The sequence below is a fragment of the Pistacia vera genome, unplaced genomic scaffold (genome assembly GCF_008641045.1).
Source record: "Pistacia vera cultivar Batoury unplaced genomic scaffold, PisVer_v2 Contig980, whole genome shotgun sequence".
Taxonomy (NCBI): Eukaryota; Viridiplantae; Streptophyta; class Magnoliopsida; order Sapindales; family Anacardiaceae; genus Pistacia; species Pistacia vera.
Window position 1 is genome coordinate 88,562 of NW_022196868.1, and position 17,726 is coordinate 106,287.

Consider the following 17,726-nt stretch of genomic DNA (forward strand, 5'->3'; position numbering starts at 1 on the left):
TTATCTTTCAAATTGAGATCACACTTCTATAGTACCCGTCCCCCCTCCAACAATTGGCTAGAATTTTATTTATCCTCATACATGTGTTGAGATAGTCTGTTCTACCAAACGATTTCAATATCCTACCAAGACAAGGCGAATGCCTGACGAGCTCCAAGCGGGATTACACACAGTGGGAATTGGTTTGGGTGGGATTATGTTTACACTAGGTGAGTATTGGCCTATGTGGGTTTGATTTTAAGGCGGGTATTGGCTTGGGATGGATTATCAGGCGAGTATTGGCTTGAGATGGTTTCACTAGATGGGAATTGGCCTAGGTGAGTATCTAGTTGTTTGTCTGTATTAGGGACCTTTATGAGGGGGTATTGGTGTGGTATGGATTCAGTAGTGGTATGGATGATATTTGGATGCCTAGAGGGTAGACTTGGGCGGGACTTCATGTGATATCATATTATGACACCCACCTAAAGGGTAGACTTGGGTGGGATGAGGATATGCCATCCAAAGGGTAGACTTGGTTGGCCAAGTTGTTTCACTGTATTAGGGACTTATATATGAGAGGTATGACTTAAGTCTTGGGGTACTGGTGTGGCATGGTATCAACATTGGCATGTTTTCAGTATCAGTATGGTTTTAGTATTTGATATAAACACTATGTGAGTGAGCATTATATGAATCACCATAGCATCCAATAGTGCAATCATGTTTTCAAAAGTAAAAATTATTTTCGTATAAAATGTATTAAGGATTTATTCAAATTACAGTTTCTAGTTTTGTTTTCAAAATTTATCAACCTCCTTTCGAGATCCCAAGTCCCTGCGTGACACAAACAATGAATATTAACAATAATATGTTATCGATACCTCAAAATGAACTGATCCAATTTCTAAAAGGAAAAAATTACTTTAGACATGTTCATAAATGAAGCATGAGTTGTGAAGGTTATCGAGGATGTAGTTCGGTGGTGGAGGCCTCATTTACTGCCATTGAAAGACTTTCACTCTAGGGTTGAGTTTTTTCTTTAATTCCTGATGATGTGTTTGATATGGTTCTGTGCATATAGAATGCCGGTTGTGAAGGTACTAGAAGAGTATGGGAGTGGCTATTAAGCATTAGTACAACTGAAGCCATTGTTGGTCTGTTGGCTACGTTTTCTTGAACACATAGTAACCCAATGTGAATGCATCTTATTATTTCATTCCTTGAACCAGTGCTCAAACTGGAATCTATGATATTTGTTGTTCCTTCCCTCCAATTTGTCCATGTCTGCAAAATAATAATAATAATAATAATAATAATAATTTTAGGCACACATGGAGAAAGAATTACTTTTGCCCTATCCAATCTTGTTTATAGTTCCAGAAAATTGAATTTCTTTTTACTCACTAAGCTTAGAAGGTCTTCCACATTCTCTCCTTTATGGAAACTGTTATTTCTTTGACCACTGACAATCTCAAGAATTATTACTCCAAAACTAAAAACATCTGACTTAACTGAAAATTGTCTGTGCATTATATACTTTGGAGCCATGTAGCCATTGCATAAATAATAACACCAATAGTCATTTTGATTTCAATGGTTAGGTATGATTTTTTCTTTGACTTAAAGCTTTAGAGTTATCATCCCTAAATCTGAGGCACTTACTAGGTTCCGACAATTCTACTTGTTTTGGTTGAGTTTCATCTGGTTCAAACAACCTAGCCATGCCAAAATCTGCAATTTTAGGGTTCATCTCAGCGTCTAATAGAACATTACTGGCTTTTAGATCACGATGAATAATTAGAAGGCCAGAGTCTTCATGGAGGTAAAGAAGTCCTCGAGCAATACCTCCAATAATTTTATAACATGTTTCCCAATGTAATTGTGGACGTTTCATATGCTCTGCATGTTCACACAGAATGATTCTAACATACTTAAAAAAATAAAAAATAAAATTAGTTGTTTTTCCCTTGATTGCAACCAAATTAATTGAATAGACTTGTATCTAGATAACCACTGACTCCTGAGATGTTTAGTGTTCACTTATAATTAATGTACACTAACTAAATTGAATGATTATAACTACAATAACTGATCATACATACTGAAAATGAAGTGATCCAGGCTAGCATTGGGCACAAACTCATAGATGAGAAGTCTTTCTTTTCCCTCCGAGGAGTAACCTAAAAGCCTGACTAAATTTTGGTGTTGAAGCTTTGCGACTAACAAGACCTCATTCTTAAATTCTAAATCTCCTTGTCCTGAACCCATAGACAGCCTTTTCACAGCTATTTCTTGTCCAGTGGAAAGCCTACCCTGAAATTATTGGAATGCACTATTAAAATTTGAACTTCTTGATTTAATATGCTGAGGCAGGTAAATAATTTGCTTTATTACTACCTTGTAAACAGAACCAAATCCTCCTTCTCCAAGCTTATTTGCATCAGAAAAGTCATCTGTTGCTGCTCTGATGGTATTGAATTGAAATTGCAAGGCTTCCAGTACTCTACTTATTTCATCCACAGCTTCACCTGCAAGGACTATAGTCAGCTTAAATGCAAATGAAGTAACTGCGCTATTTAAACATCAATTAGCAAAAAGGATATCGAAGAGTGATTGTATTAACAAAACATGCATTTTTTTTCATGACTCGCTATAACTTCTACAAAACATAAGATTCTTCTTTAGGGTAAATTAAGGAGTGATCATCACAACATATCAGCATACACTTTGTACAAAGTTAAATATACTGAGGGGAAGGTTTAATTGAATGTTATCGCCTCCAAACGTCACTTACTTTCAACTTTTTCCTTGGCTTTCCTCTTTCGTAGAAAGATACAGATGCAGATGATAAGTATCTCAGCACTAACTACAGTGACAATGATGCTAATGACAGTCCTAGCTGTGTTACNAATTTATTCCTTATGCAATTAATTTTGTTGTTAATCTTAAAAGTTGTTTATTGAAATGGTTTATTTGTTTTGTTTTGTTTTGTACAGGAGGATGATGACGAGTAGGAATTGGCAATGAAGATAGCATAGTCATTTAGGTTGTGACAGTGTTTGGACAACATAGGTTAAATGTTTTGTGCTTCATGTTAATTTTTTTAGATACTTTTATCATGTAAGGGAATTATAATTTCAATTTTATTGCTAGAATTATTTGATTTTAATAAGAAAATTTTAAAATTCGGATCAATTTCGGATATCCGATTATCCGATCTGAATAATCGGATATCCGTAAGATCGGATATCCACATAATTCGAATCAGATTTGGATCAATATATAGCCTGATCCGAAAATTCGGATTGGATTAGGAAAAGTCCTATTCGGATCGGATATCCGGAATTGAACAGCCCTAGTTATCGCCTCCGAACGTCACTTACTTTCAGCTTTTTCCTTGGCTTTCCTCTTTCGTAGAAAGATACAGATGCAGATGATAAGTATCGCAACACTAACTATAGTGAAAATGATGATAATGACAGTCCTAGCTGTGTTACCACCATTTCCTGCAAAAAATCAGTGATAGCTTTTCATTTCAGAAGAAATGGAAAAACAGAGAGTTCTACGTCTGTGGATTAGAACATATACAAAATTGAAAAGGATGTCCTAAATGGGAAATCTACCTTTTGTTGGTTGAGATACCAGTGGTAATGAATTATTAGTTGGATCAAAGAAACGCTCAATCTCAAACCACAAAAGGCAATTGGGTTTATACACTCTCCCTCCTATCTTCCCTCCACAACATCCTGGAATTTCTCTAATAGCTTCATCTAAGCAATCAAGGCACTGCAGCTCAGTCAAATCAGGAGTACACTGCACAAGTCCATAAATTATCTGAAAACTTGCTATTGTATTGCCAGTGGCAAACTTGAGACGAGAATCCCGAGAAGCAGTCGTGCTTCTTAGGCTCCTTAGCAAATTTTGTAGTGCCTAGTTGAACTCTTTCACATCGCCCAAAACATTTCTTACATTTGTGGTCGCAAACGTAGGTTGAGTATCAAGCACACTATTGATAGATTTGTTGGAGTATCGTAGCATGCATATATCATACCATCCAATTGCTTACTTTTGGTTGGGACAGACCTGTAGGATCTTTTAAGTAGCGTTTCTGACGCAACGTTGACAGACATCCACTGTAAGATCTCTTCTACAAACAGCAATTGAATTTACTTGGTCAGGTTCTTGGCCAAAAGACTCATGATGGAACTGATAATTTATGGTGTTTGAGGTGATGGAGGAGAGGGTGCTATTAAGATTTGTTTGATAGAGACTATTACTTGTATAAATACCACTACTATTTGAACATAATTTTTAGCTAAAGTCTTGCTGAGCTATGGAGAGAGCAAATAGATGCATGAAAATAAAAGAGAAGAAAAAAAGCAGTCTTGAATCCATTGTTACACTCTTTGCTTGAACTAGTAATTTATGTTGGTTGTATATGCAAAAGCATATGTATGATTGGGCGTCCTTGATGTTGAGAGGTAAATTCTTACTTTCTTCACATTAAGAAAATTTTATCATTTTTTCGCTTCTCTTGTCATATTCTCTTTGTCCTCTTGTCATATTCTCTTTGTCCTCACACATATCATGTTTGACCATGTCAATGTCTTTGTTAAGCAGTAAGTTGTATATTAAGCAGTTAAGCAGTAAGTTGTATGTTAAGCTACAAGTTGTATAGCTGTGTTAATTATTAACCACAGTTAGTTAAGTGCAGTTAGTTGGGTTAGTTAGCAGCAGTTATTGTATAAAAGATTTGTAAAAGGCATTATACAGAATAACAGAACAATATATTTTTCCCCAAAATGCTTCTTCTTCGATTGCTCTCAACATATTCAACATGGTATCAGAGTAACAAATTTTATGCAAAATCAGGGTCAATCAAACTCGAATTTCACTTTGATTAAGCTCAAATTTCACTTTGATTAAGTTTAAAGGAGCTTGAAATTCTTACCGTTCTGCAGATTCAGCTCATCTTCTTCTAGCTTCAGCTCGTCTTCTTCTGTTCTAGTTCTTACCGTTCTTCAGCTTCAGCTTGTCTTCTTCCAGTTTCAGCTCGTCTTCTTTAAGTTTCAGTTTGTCTTTCTAAAGCTTCAATCTTGTTGATTTGATTATTGCATCTTCGACTGAAGAATGTGTAATTCCTTCGATTGACTTTATGTTCACCCCTCAGATACACCTGGTTCTGTTTTAGTCTATGAGCAGCTACAAGGTATTGAGAATTATGGGATATGGAGTAAGGCAATGACTATCTCCTTGTGTGCAAAAAATAAGCTAGGTTTTGTCAATGGAACCTGCACAAGGACCTTTGTTCACTCTCAATTAGTGCCACAATGGGAACGATGTAATTCATTGGTGCTTGCATGGATATTCAACTCTGTATCAAAGGAAATTTTCAATGGAATTGTTTACTCAACTGATGCTTCTCAAGTTTGGTAAGACTTGAAAGAGCAATATCATAAGGTTAATGGAACTCAAATCTTTGGTCTTCACCGAGAAATTGCCAATCTCCCGCAAGGAACAAACACTGTGGCAGAATACTACAACAAACTTAAGTCTCTTTGGGACGAATTGGATTCACTAGTAAGCCTACCTACACCAGATAGTGTTTCTGCACAAGCATTTCTTGAGCACGTTAATCAGCAGAAGTTGTTACAATTTTTAATGGGCTTAAATGACTCATATTCTATGGCGAGGAGTCAAATTCTACTTATGAATCCATTGCCAAGTGCTAAACAAGCATACTCAGTTGTGAATCAGGATGAAAGTCAAAAAATTCTCATTAGTATGAATGTTAATTTGGAAGTCTCCACTGCCTTCTATGCTTAGAATATTAACAAAGGACAAAATTTAGGTCAGAGGTATTATAAGGGTAAAAAGCCCTATATTGAATGTGAATATTGCCATTTGCCTGGTCACAAACGGGAGAATTGCTATGAGTTGAATGCGTATCCGGCAGATTACCAATTCACAAAAAGCAGAACAAATTGTAAAACAAAAGTTGTTGCGAATCAAATGACTATGTAGAGTCCAATTTCGGAATCATCAGATGCTGGAAATGGTAATGGTAATGCCCTTGTTGGTCATTGACGTCTGACCAGTATAATCAGATCCTTCAACTACTAGGAAAAGAGAATATTACTCTAGCTGCTAATCTTGCAAGTATAATTCCTAACCCTATTAATACTCACTTCTTTTGTATGAATAATGATGTTTGGATCATAGATAAGGGAGCCACAGATCATATGACTTGCAATTATTCTAGTTTACAATCACCGATTCCCTTAGAGCCCTCTTCACAAACCCTTGTAGGATTACCTAATGGCACCAAAACACATATTAAACATATAGGCTATGTGGATTTGGACAATGGGTTTCATCTCTCCAAAGTATTACACATTCCAAAATTTAAACACAATTTATTTTCAGTTTCAAAATTCACTGCTTCAAATAATTGTGCTATCACTTTTTATCCTGATTTTTGTCTCATTTAGGATTGTTACAATGCAAGTTGAGGGGGATTGGTAAGCATAACCAAGGTCTATACCTTCTTGATCCAGCTTCCAAAATTTCTTCAAGTTTTAATTCAATTTTTACAGATGTAAGCAAATTGCAACCAAATAAAGCTGTTAGTAAGCTTTCAAATGTTTTGTCTTCGAAAATAAAAATTGCTGTACCTTTTGATTTGGAATTAAATACAAATCTTGATTTACCTAGTTCTTTTTTGTCTACTACTGCACCTACTAGTGTTGAATTATGGCATCGAAGGCGAGGTCATATTCCTTACTCAACTTTGCAACTAATGCATCACAACCTGAAAATAAACATGTCTATACCTCCACACTGCCTTGTTTGCCCTTTAGCAAAGCAAACTAGAGTCCCTTTTCCTCACAATAGTAGTACTCATTCTAGTAGCATTTTTGTGTGCAGTCCATATAGGACACCAACCCATGGTAATGCCAAATACTTTCTCACTATAGTAGATGACTTTTCTAAAGTCACTTGGATCTTTCTTATACAATATAAGTCTGATTCTTTTATCACCATCAAACATTTTCTTCAAATGGTACAAACCCAATATCATTTTGTACTTAAATGTATTAGAACCGATAATGGGCTTGAATTTTTTAATAAAAACTGCCAAGACTTGTTTGTTAGCAAAGGTATTGTGCATCAAAGTTCTTGTGCCTATACTCCTCAACAAAATGGTATTGTTGAGAGGAAACATAGGCACATACTTGAAGTAGCTAGGGCCCTGCAATTTTAGGCTAATATACCCAGCCATCTTTGGGGTTATTGTGTGCAGGCTACTGTCTATTTGATTAATAGGTTCCCTTATTCTGTTTTGAAAGGTTTGTCTCCTTTTGAAAATTTTTTTGGTAAACCTCCTTCCTGAGATCATCTTAGGGTGTTTGGATGTTTGGTTTATGCTACCGTTCTTCTCTCACAAGATAAGTTGTCCCCTCGGTCCATACCATGTGTCTTGTTGGGTTATTCTTTGACACAAAAAGGTTATTTGTTGTATAACCTTTCCTCTCACAAAGTTTTAGTTTCCAGAGATGTTATTTTCTATGAAAATATATTTCCTTTCACATGGTCTAAACCTTCACAACATGTTTTTCCTCTTGATCATAATTTCCTTGATGATGAATTCTTTGTTGTCCAATCCACAGAATCAACACAATCTGTTCCTTCTCCCATTTTTACTCAGCCAGTTATTGACCATGCAGATCCCTTACTACATCAGCCTATTTCCCCTTATGAAAATCAGCCTACCTCACATCCTGTTACCTAGCCTGTTGCATCTCCTATCAGACAGTCCAGCAGACCTAAACGACCTCCCATTTGGACTTCAGATTTTATTTGTCCATCCCTTTCATCTTCCTCCTCAGCCAATACTACTCTTTATCCTATTTCTAATTCTATCACCTATGATCACATTTCTCCTTTCTACAAAGCCTATTTGTCTCAACTCAATTTAGTAGAACCTAGCTCCTTTTCTTTAGCTTCTTAAGATCCAAACTGGGTTGCTGCCATGCAAAAAGAGACTGAGGCATTACAAAATAATCAGACCTGGTCCCTTGTCCCTTTACCCTATGGTAAGACTCCCATTGGTTGTAAATGGGTTTATAAGTTGAAATATCGGGCAAATGGTTCTCTAGAACGGTACAAGGCTCGATTGGTAACTAAGGGGTATACTCAACAGGCTGGGGTGGATTATGTAGAAACCTTTCCCCTTATTGTAAAATGGTCACTATCAGAACCGTTTTATCTTTAGATTCCATGTATGGTTGGACTCTTTATCAATTGGATGTTGATAATGCTTTTCTCCAAGGGAATTTACAAAAAGAGATTTATATGACTTTGCGATAGGGTTTTGTTAAGCAGGGGGGCAGAATCTAGTGTGTAAGATTCACAAATCCCTCCATGGATTCAAACAGGCTTTTAGAGCCTGGAATTACAAGCTTACACAAGCTTTGATTGCTGGTGGTTTTTGCTAATCCAAATCAGATTATTCCTTGTTCATTAAGAAGGTTGATTATGATATTGTGATATTGCTAGTGTATGTGGACGTATTGTGATAACAGGAAATAATGATGAGATGATTCAGCAGACTAAGGAGAATTCTAAATTCAAGCTGAAGGACTTGGGTTTGCTTGGGTATTTTTTGGGGTTTGAGGTTGCAAGATCTTCTAAAGGGATCAGCTTGTGCCAACAAAAATATGCATTTGAGTTAATTTCAAATTCTGGTTTGTCAGGTTCTAAACCATCTGCCATTCCAATGGATTCAACCTTAAAATTGACATCTGCAGCTTATGAGGTCATTCAACCTTAAAATTGACATCTGCAGCTTATGATGACCTCTTCCTACTGCACATGGTCCATTGATTTCTAATCCAAGTATCCATCAAAGATTAATAGGGAAGCTGCTGTACTTATGTACGACACGGCTAGATTTAAGTTTTTCTGTCAATTTGCTAAGTCAATTCATGCATAAGCCCAAACAGTCCCACATGAATGCAACTCTCAAAGTTGTTCTATATATAAAGTCAGCTCTAGGTTTAGGACTTTTTTTTCCAACAGAAAACACCATGAATTTGTCAGCTTTTTGTGATTCTGACTGGGCATCTTGTCTTATGATAAGAAAATCAGTGACTAGCTATTGTATTTTCCTTGGAAAGTCTTTAATTTCCTAGAAATCTAAGAGGCAAGCCACCATTTCCAAATCATCTTCAGAGGCAAAGTATAGGGGAATGGCGTCTACTGTATGTGAACTTCTTTGGTTGATACAAGTATTCACTGAACTTGGTTTTTCAAGATCAAAACTGCTATCTATTCCTCTCCATTGTGACAACCAAGCTGCAAACCATATTGCCTCTAATCCCATTTTTCATGAGAGGACAAAACATATTGATATTAATTGTCATATTGTTAGAGATCAACTCAAGCTTGGACTCATCACAACTGCCTACATCCCTTCTGCAGAACAGCCAACAGATTTACTGACTAAAGCACTTGGTAGCAACCTTCATTACAAGTTGTTACACAAGTTAGGGGTTTTAGACCTTTATCACCCACCAACTTGGTTTTTTTTTTTTTGGNATAGAGATAATTAAGTGGGCATCAAATGTCATCTGCTGCCTTTCTTTGCATATCTGTTATGACTTACTAGTTTGCAAGGCATCATAAGTCTTAAAAGGGTGTAATATCTCTAATTGTTGGACTATATTCATTGTCTGACATATATACCCACATCATGAGTTATCTTAAATTTTTAGAGTTTGCTGACTTGACTGTTGGATTTATGCAGGTTATAAGATGGACGAAGATGATTCTGATTCTAGATACTTGCGACTACAGTTCTCTCGGTTCCCAGGCCCAAGGTCTAGTTCTGGAACTCGTGGCAGGAGGTGAATAGTCCCTTCGTGGAGATTCCTTGGTTAAACATTAGGGGTACACATATATTTATCTATCTGGATGCCTTGTGGAAGTATGCCCGTTGTGGTTAAACTTCTCTGAAACTTAATTTAAATAGCTGAATCCTTCCGCCCCACCCAAATTATGAGCATTTGAGGTGCACAAAATATTTAGAGATGAGGCTGAGAAGAATTTACAGTTTAATCATGTTATTTAAGCATCGGAAATCCTCAGATGGATTGCAGAAACTGAACATGATTGTTGTAAATTAGTTGTTGGATGAAAAAACCTTGACCGTTTGAGGTTGACAATTAATATAGCATATTTATTCTCATGTTTGGGATCGTTGAATGATTTTCATTTTGTTCCCGTCATACTATTTTATAACATGTTCTTGTGGCATACGCCACAAAATACGCTGCTGTGAATAAGATTAAGAGCATATTTAACAGGCTAAGTAGCTAATGGCAACTGGGGCTGGCATGAATTTAATTTCACTTTTGAAATTTTGTGACCCCTTCATGGATTGGGAAGCTAATACATTTGGGGAATCTAAGTGTATGAGTTGTGTATTAATAAAACTGTGGTGGGCTCATTGGTTTCTAGAATGTTTATAACACTACAGTGTTTCAAGACTTGAGACTCTGTTGGCGGTCCTCAACAGTTGGTTCAAGACTTGGAGCAGCATGGAGACTGGGGAATTGCATTTTCTTTGTTCTGCACCTAAAAATTTGGGTAAAACTTCAGTAAAATCTTCTGCTTCTTGAAGGGGTACAAAGCTGTGGCCCAATTGGTGATTGGATGGTGTAACACAAATCCTTACAGGAAAAGTTTGGGGGATTCAGAGATGGTAAATAACTGTTTTAAAATGACAAAACCACCCCCATCCACTTACATGCCAGATTCTGGCCACCACCATCGGAATCTGGTCGGATTTGACCGGACGTACATCGATTTGGTCTTTTTCGGCCAGATCGGTGAATTACTGGCCAGTTCGGGTCGTTTATAGGCCGTTGTGACATATTTCAGCTACCACTGATGGTGATTGCCAGAATCTGGCAACTATGGATGATGAGGTGTTTTTGCTAATTTTTAAACTTGTTTTTAAGGTATTTAATGAATTAATAAACTAAGGGATAAAAAGTAATTAAAAATAAAAAAGTATTTCTTAAATAATTAACAAACAAATATTTTGGGAATAGGAATATAAACCAAACCTAGACTGTTGCTGTTTGCGAAAATAGTGTAAGGCCGAACGATTTATGCATACCCAAGGTTTGTTGAAACAACAAGTTGGTACCCAAAAGGTTTTGAAACGACAAATAGGTACCTTCCGTCAGTGTTCTGTTAGTGATTTTCGTTAGATAATAGTGAAAAGACTAAAATGCCCTTGAAAGTTTATTTTTAGTTTTTTTATATTTAAAAATTTCTAAAAAACCCCCTAGGTTTGCTAATTCGACTAAACACCCCATATATAAAATTTTATAAAATAACAAAACACCCCCGCCACCTGCAGTGCCAGATTCCAGCCACCACCGCCGGAATCTGGCCGGAAAATTGCGTTACGACACAGACCAATCGGATCTGTGTCGTAGCACGTAGATCTTTCATTTTCCGCAAGATCCGTGCTGATCTTGCCGGAAAAGACCAGATCTACGGCCAGATCTGGCCGTCGAGACCGGAAGCTTCCCGAAAAATGTGTTACGACACAGACCCATCGGATCTGTGTCGTAAAGATCTGGCCGTCGAGGCCGAAAAAGGCCAGACATAATCTGGCCTTTCCGGCCAGATTCCGGCGGTGGTGGCCGGAATCTGGCACTATGGTGGCGGGGTGTATTTGTTATTTTTAAAATTTTTATATATGGGGTATTTAGTCAAATAGCAAACATAGGGGTTTTTTAGAGATTTTTAAAAACTAAAAATTAAACTTTTAAGGGCATTTAAGTCTTTTCACTATTATCTAACGAAAAACACTAACAGACATGACGGAAGGTACCAATTTGTCGTTTCAAAACCTTTTGGGTACCAAGTTGTCATTTCGACAAACGTTGGTATGTTAAGTCGTTCTCCAAAGTTAATAAAAAAAAAAAAAAAATGTAAAACGCTGCGCAGTGGAAGTGGACACTAGACAAGTAGTGAGCAGAGCCATAGCAAGAGGAGAGTCCGAGCCCTAGGGTTTTATCAATTTCCAATTATCCTCGCCGCAGGTCCTTCAATTACAGATTTTAAGTTATGGTTTGATTTAATATTTTTTTTCTAAATTGTTTTAATAGTTTTTTAACATATAGAAAATTATGGTGGAGGGATACTGGAATCGGCAGCAGGCGTCTCTACTCCCTTCTGGTCCCATGCTTAAACGACCCCTTTCTGATTACAGTAACTTCGTATTTCTTTTCACTTTTCAGAAAAAAATTCAATTCCTAGTTTATTTTTGTGCAGTGCGATGATCTCTAATTTTTTTGATTCTATGGGAGACTACGTTTTTATTTATTTAATTTTGAAAATAAATGAAAGTGAGGGGGACAATAATAAAATTAACTTTTCTCAGGCAGTCGATAATATTGTCTCAAGATTTTATTTTTTAAATTTGCTTCCACTTTAGATTTTTGTACTACTGCATTGTTGTGTAAATGATGGTAATCAAAGTTACAGAGAGGTTAATGATATTATTAATAGTATTTTCCTTTTTTTTTATCATCAATCAGAATTGTTTTTTACATAAATTGCTAGGCATTAGAGATGTTGCGATTTATTAACTTCTTTTTATAGTCAATATTTAAATATTATCCTCCATCCTGGGGAACTTTTTCCATTTTCAGCTCAAACTCTATTGAAATGAAAGTGAGTTATGAAGGTGGCGAAATGGGAACTCTTTATTATGTGTGTTTGGAGTTAATGTTGATAGTTGTGCCCATTGCTGATAGTTCACTAATGTCTTTGATTCTTAACAACATTGCAGATCTTCCCCAGTCTGGGATGTCTTCACTTCATGAGAGGCTGGTTATTTATCACGATGATGTATCGTGGTGAGCATCGGTGATCGGTCTGTAAGGATACAAGAACTATTGTCAGCATATGGTCGATATCTCCGAGTGCAGTATCTTCTTCAACCTTGAAATTGCATGTGTTTCACTGCCTTGGCATATACATGTTTTTTGTTTGCTAAAATGATCAATGTAATTGATGTTGAAGCAATATATTTCTTTTCCTTCTGGAGAAGCCAGTGCATTAGGAGGACTAGGTCAGGAATGGTGTTAGTGGTGGAATGGCTGGTATTCCAATTGCTGATGTGTGAGCGGTCGTCCTGGAATCATTGGTCGAGATATGGTGTCAAACGGTCCCAGTAGGGATTTAGATGATCGTCTCCAGTGGAGACCATGGCTAGGCCAGACCGTGAAACATTACCTCTGCCTCCTGATGTTTCCAACACTCTGTATGTTGAGGGACTTCCTCCAGACACCACAAGGAGAGAAGTAGCTCGTATCCTTTTTGATACATTAGCACTTAGAAATGACAGTGATCTTTGTTTTTTCTATTTCATGCTATCTACTAATATTGCTCACGATTAGTTGTTTTTATTCCTTTACCTCACTGTTTAGATATTTTTTCACCTTTTGTGGGATATAAAGAAGTGAGACTTGTGACAAAGAATCCAAACAGGTAAGTGGACAGTATCCTTTTGCGAACTCTATCAATAACGATCTTTGTAGCTCCAGAATGTTTCAGTTTTAGGTTCTACCTACTATTAATCATTTGTTCAACTTGGTTTTCTTATCATGTTTTTGCAAATAAGTTGTTGGAAGTCTGATGCTTTTCCATACTAAAGCCATGGTTCATTAACAATGCAGCGTGGGAGACCCTCATATCTTTGTTTTGCGATTTGCAAGTCCAGCCTGTGCAGCCACGGCAATGAGTGCCTTGCAAGGTGATTATTCATTCTTCTCATGAATCTTGACAGTTATCCGTGCTACTCAAATTCAGACATTTAAATTTGGAATGGAGATGAATGACGTGGGAAAGTCACGTTAAGGGTGACCTGCTCCCGTCAGGGCAACACGCACACGTCAGACCTGCAAAATAATATGGAGCTCACACGCGTCCATCCTCTGCAGCAAGTCGTGCGAAGTCAGCTTGGAAAAAGGAAAATGGGACGAAAAGCCGGATTATATCCTGACAATCACACCAACCCATGGATTTAATGATGATTACGCGCTTCAGTTTGAAATAAAAAGGAAAAAGACCCCTCCATTAAGGGGATTCGGCCACTCTTTACAGGAAACAACTCTCTCTCTTGTAAAAGAAAACACTTACTTTTCATAACTCTTATGTACGTCAGTCCGCTTCGCGACTTGACCGACACTAATATCAATACAAATCAGTGGACGTAGGATTTGCTACCTTAGCATCCGAACCACTTTAAAAGTCTTCTTTGCATTTATTTCACTTCATTCTTTCCATTATCACGTGTGTTCAATTGGTTGGTGCCGGAAACGAGCATCAACACTTCTAATCTTCACATCGCATGGCATCTTCAAAAGAATATGTCTAAGATCGAAGATGCATGCCCCATGTTCAATTAGGTGAGATTTAGACTTAAAATAATTGTAAAATAAACTGACGATGTGCTTAATTTTTTAACATAAAAATTATTTGACATCTACGTAAATTTCAGGGATCCCACTTCCAGTTTAATTATTTTGTCTACTATAGAAAAAATATTAACCGACATGCCCTACCACCCATTGTTCAACATCCGTCAGCTCTAAATTATAAGAACAAAAATTTAATATATAAACTAATCGGGATAATCACGTGGACGTCCCTATGATTTTAGAAATTGGCACAGATAAAAAATTATTTTGCTTCTACTTTAGAGTTTTGTATCACTGCATTGTTGTGTAAATGATGGTAATCAAAGTTACCGAGGAGGTTAATGATATTATTAATAGTATTTTATCATCAATCAGAATTGTTTCTTTACATAAATTGTTAGGCAGTTAGAGATGTTGCGATTTATTAACTTCTTTTTGTAGTCAATATTTAAATATTATCCTCCATCCTGGGGAACTTTTTCCAATGAAAAATATATATTCGAAATTAATAACATAGTAATAAAATTATACCACAATATTTACTTATTTTGACATAACTTGCTTGCATCCACAGATGAGAGAAATCTACTATAATTTCATAAATATGATATATAAAAGTATACAACATTGTAAATCTGATATATAATTAATAGAGCGGAAACAATCCGGTACATAATCAACATAATATAAATAATCTTAGTTTTTAAGATATTCTACCAATTGTGTTTAATAACTCTTACATCAAATACTTTATGTTCTCATATTATCTGGTATGAATTAGTTTTCACCTCTATATTTATAAGTAATATATGAGACATTATATTTATTCAAATTTCACTTCTTAATAAAACTTTTATAATTCTATTACTATTTACAATTTTATTCTTTATTAAACAATTTTTTGTATAACATACAAATTTATATGAAAATAAATAGCAAAGCGAACCACAATATCCCAACACGTACGCCTTGAGAATAAAGTAGAGGCATTATGGGTTGGCTACTATGACTACATAGGCAATGGCTTGGAATTGGATGATCAAAGGTTTCTCTCAAACATCTTGGTATTAATGTTTATTAGAAGATAAAAAGGAATTTTAGCAAGTGGGAATGGAAAAAAGGGTTGTTATCCAAGTGATATAGCAGATTGGGCCAGAAATTTGTCATGTCGAAATCATTCCTGACACAGAAATCTTTTGGGTTCAATAATTGGAATAGAGAATGATTTAGATGCACTTTTTAAGAGTAAGAGAAACATGAAATGTTGCCTTGCTGCTCTCCAATCTCCGTCACAATACTTATAAATTGACATCCAGTCTAGTTGCTGAAAAAGGATTACTTCACTTCAAATCAAACCTCTTAGTTTTCTTAAAATGGCAAATTCTTATCACTTTTGATTATACAAATTATTATTATTTTTTTAATTATTGGTTAAGAACAGTAAGTTTAAGTCTTTACTGTTTAACTAAGTTTTTTCAATGAGATATTTATTCATCATGATATTGAATCAAAAGTCTTTTAAGTTCGAAGATAGATTGTATATTAGGGATAAAATTCGTTCAGGAAAAAGAGAATGTTCATATATAACTCCGCTTAATAGTCATAATACTTAATTGAACAAAAAAATACACACAGAGAATGAAAACTAAGAAACTTGTGAAATTTAATAAAGTCACATTTAACATTTTGATAATTTATGTGCTTAAAAAAGAAAGGAAGGTATTATGGTAAATCTCTTGGGGGTGTAAATATTTTTATGGGTGCGTTTGTTTTGTTATTTTGGATAAGATTTTAGAAATAATATTGGATAGTTGAATAGGGTGATTATCACGAGGTAAAATTTAAAAATTAACAAAAAAACCTCATAGGTTTGCTAATTTAACTAAACACCCTAATATATAATTTTTTTGTAAAATGACAAAAACACCCCCATCCACTTACAGTGCCAGATTCTGGCCACCACCATCGGAATCTGGTCGGATTTGACCGGACGTACATCGATTTGGTCTTTTTCGGCCAGATCGGTGAATTACTGGCCAGTTCGGGTCGTTTATAGGCCGTTGTGACATATTTCAGCTACCACTGATGGTGATTGCCAGAATCTGGCAACTATGGATGAGTGAAGGTGTTTTTGCTAATTTTTAAACTTGTTTTTAAGGGTATTTAATGAAATTAATAAACTTAAAGGGATAAAAAGTAATTAAAAAATAAAAAAGTATTTCTTAAATAATTAAACAAACAAATATTTTGGGAATAGGAATAATAAACCAAAGCCTAGACTGTTGCTGTTTTGCGAAAATAGTGTAAGGCCGAACGATTTATGCATACCCAAGGTTTGTTGAAACAACAAGTTGGTACCCAAAAGGTTTTGAAACGACAAATAGGTACCTTCCGTCATGTTCTGTTAGTGATTTTCGTTAGATAATAGTGAAAAGACTAAAATGCCCTTGAAAGTTTAATTTTTAGTTTTTTATATATTTAAAAATTTCTAAAAAACCCCCTAGGTTTGCTAATTCGACTAAACACCCCAATATATAAAAATTTTATAAAATAACAAAAACACCCCCGCCACCTGCAGTGCCAGATTCCAGCCACCACCGCCGGAATCTGGCCGGAAAATTGCGTTACGACACAGACCCATCGGATCTGTGTCGTAGCACGTAGATCTTTCATTTTCCGGCAAGATCCGTGGCTGATCTTGCCGGAAAAGACCAGATCTACGGCCAGATCTGGCCGTCGAGACCGGAAGCTTCCCGGAAAAATGTGTTACGACACAGACCCATCGGATCTGTGTCGTAAGATCTGGCCGTCGAGGCCGAAAAAGGCCAGACATAGATCTGGCCTTTTCCGGCCAGATTCCGGCGGTGGTGGCCGGAATCTGGCACTATGGTGGCGGGGGTGTATTTGTTATTTTATAAAATTTTTATATATTGGGGTATTTAGTCAAATTAGCAAACATAGGGGGTTTTTTAGAGATTTTTAAAAAACTAAAAATTAAACTTTTAAGGGCATTTAAGTCTTTTCACTATTATCTAACGAAAAACACTAACAGAACATGACGGAAGGTACCAATTTGTCGTTTCAAAACCTTTTGGGTACCAAGTTGTCATTTCGACAAACGTTGGGTATGTATAAGTCGTTCTCCCAATAGTTTAATAAAAAAAAAAAAAAAATGTAAAAACGCTGCGCAGTGGAAGTGGACAACTAGACAAGTAGTGAGCAGAGCCATAGCAAGAG

At 36.1% G+C, this 17,726-nt stretch overlaps 1 pseudogene; it reads right to left on the bottom strand.

The window, feature by feature from the left end:
- Positions 1 to 1,002: 1,002 nt before the first annotated feature.
- LOC116121425 lies at positions 1,003 to 4,287 on the bottom strand (annotated as a pseudogene).
- Between the last annotated feature and the right edge of the window lie 13,439 nt (positions 4,288 to 17,726).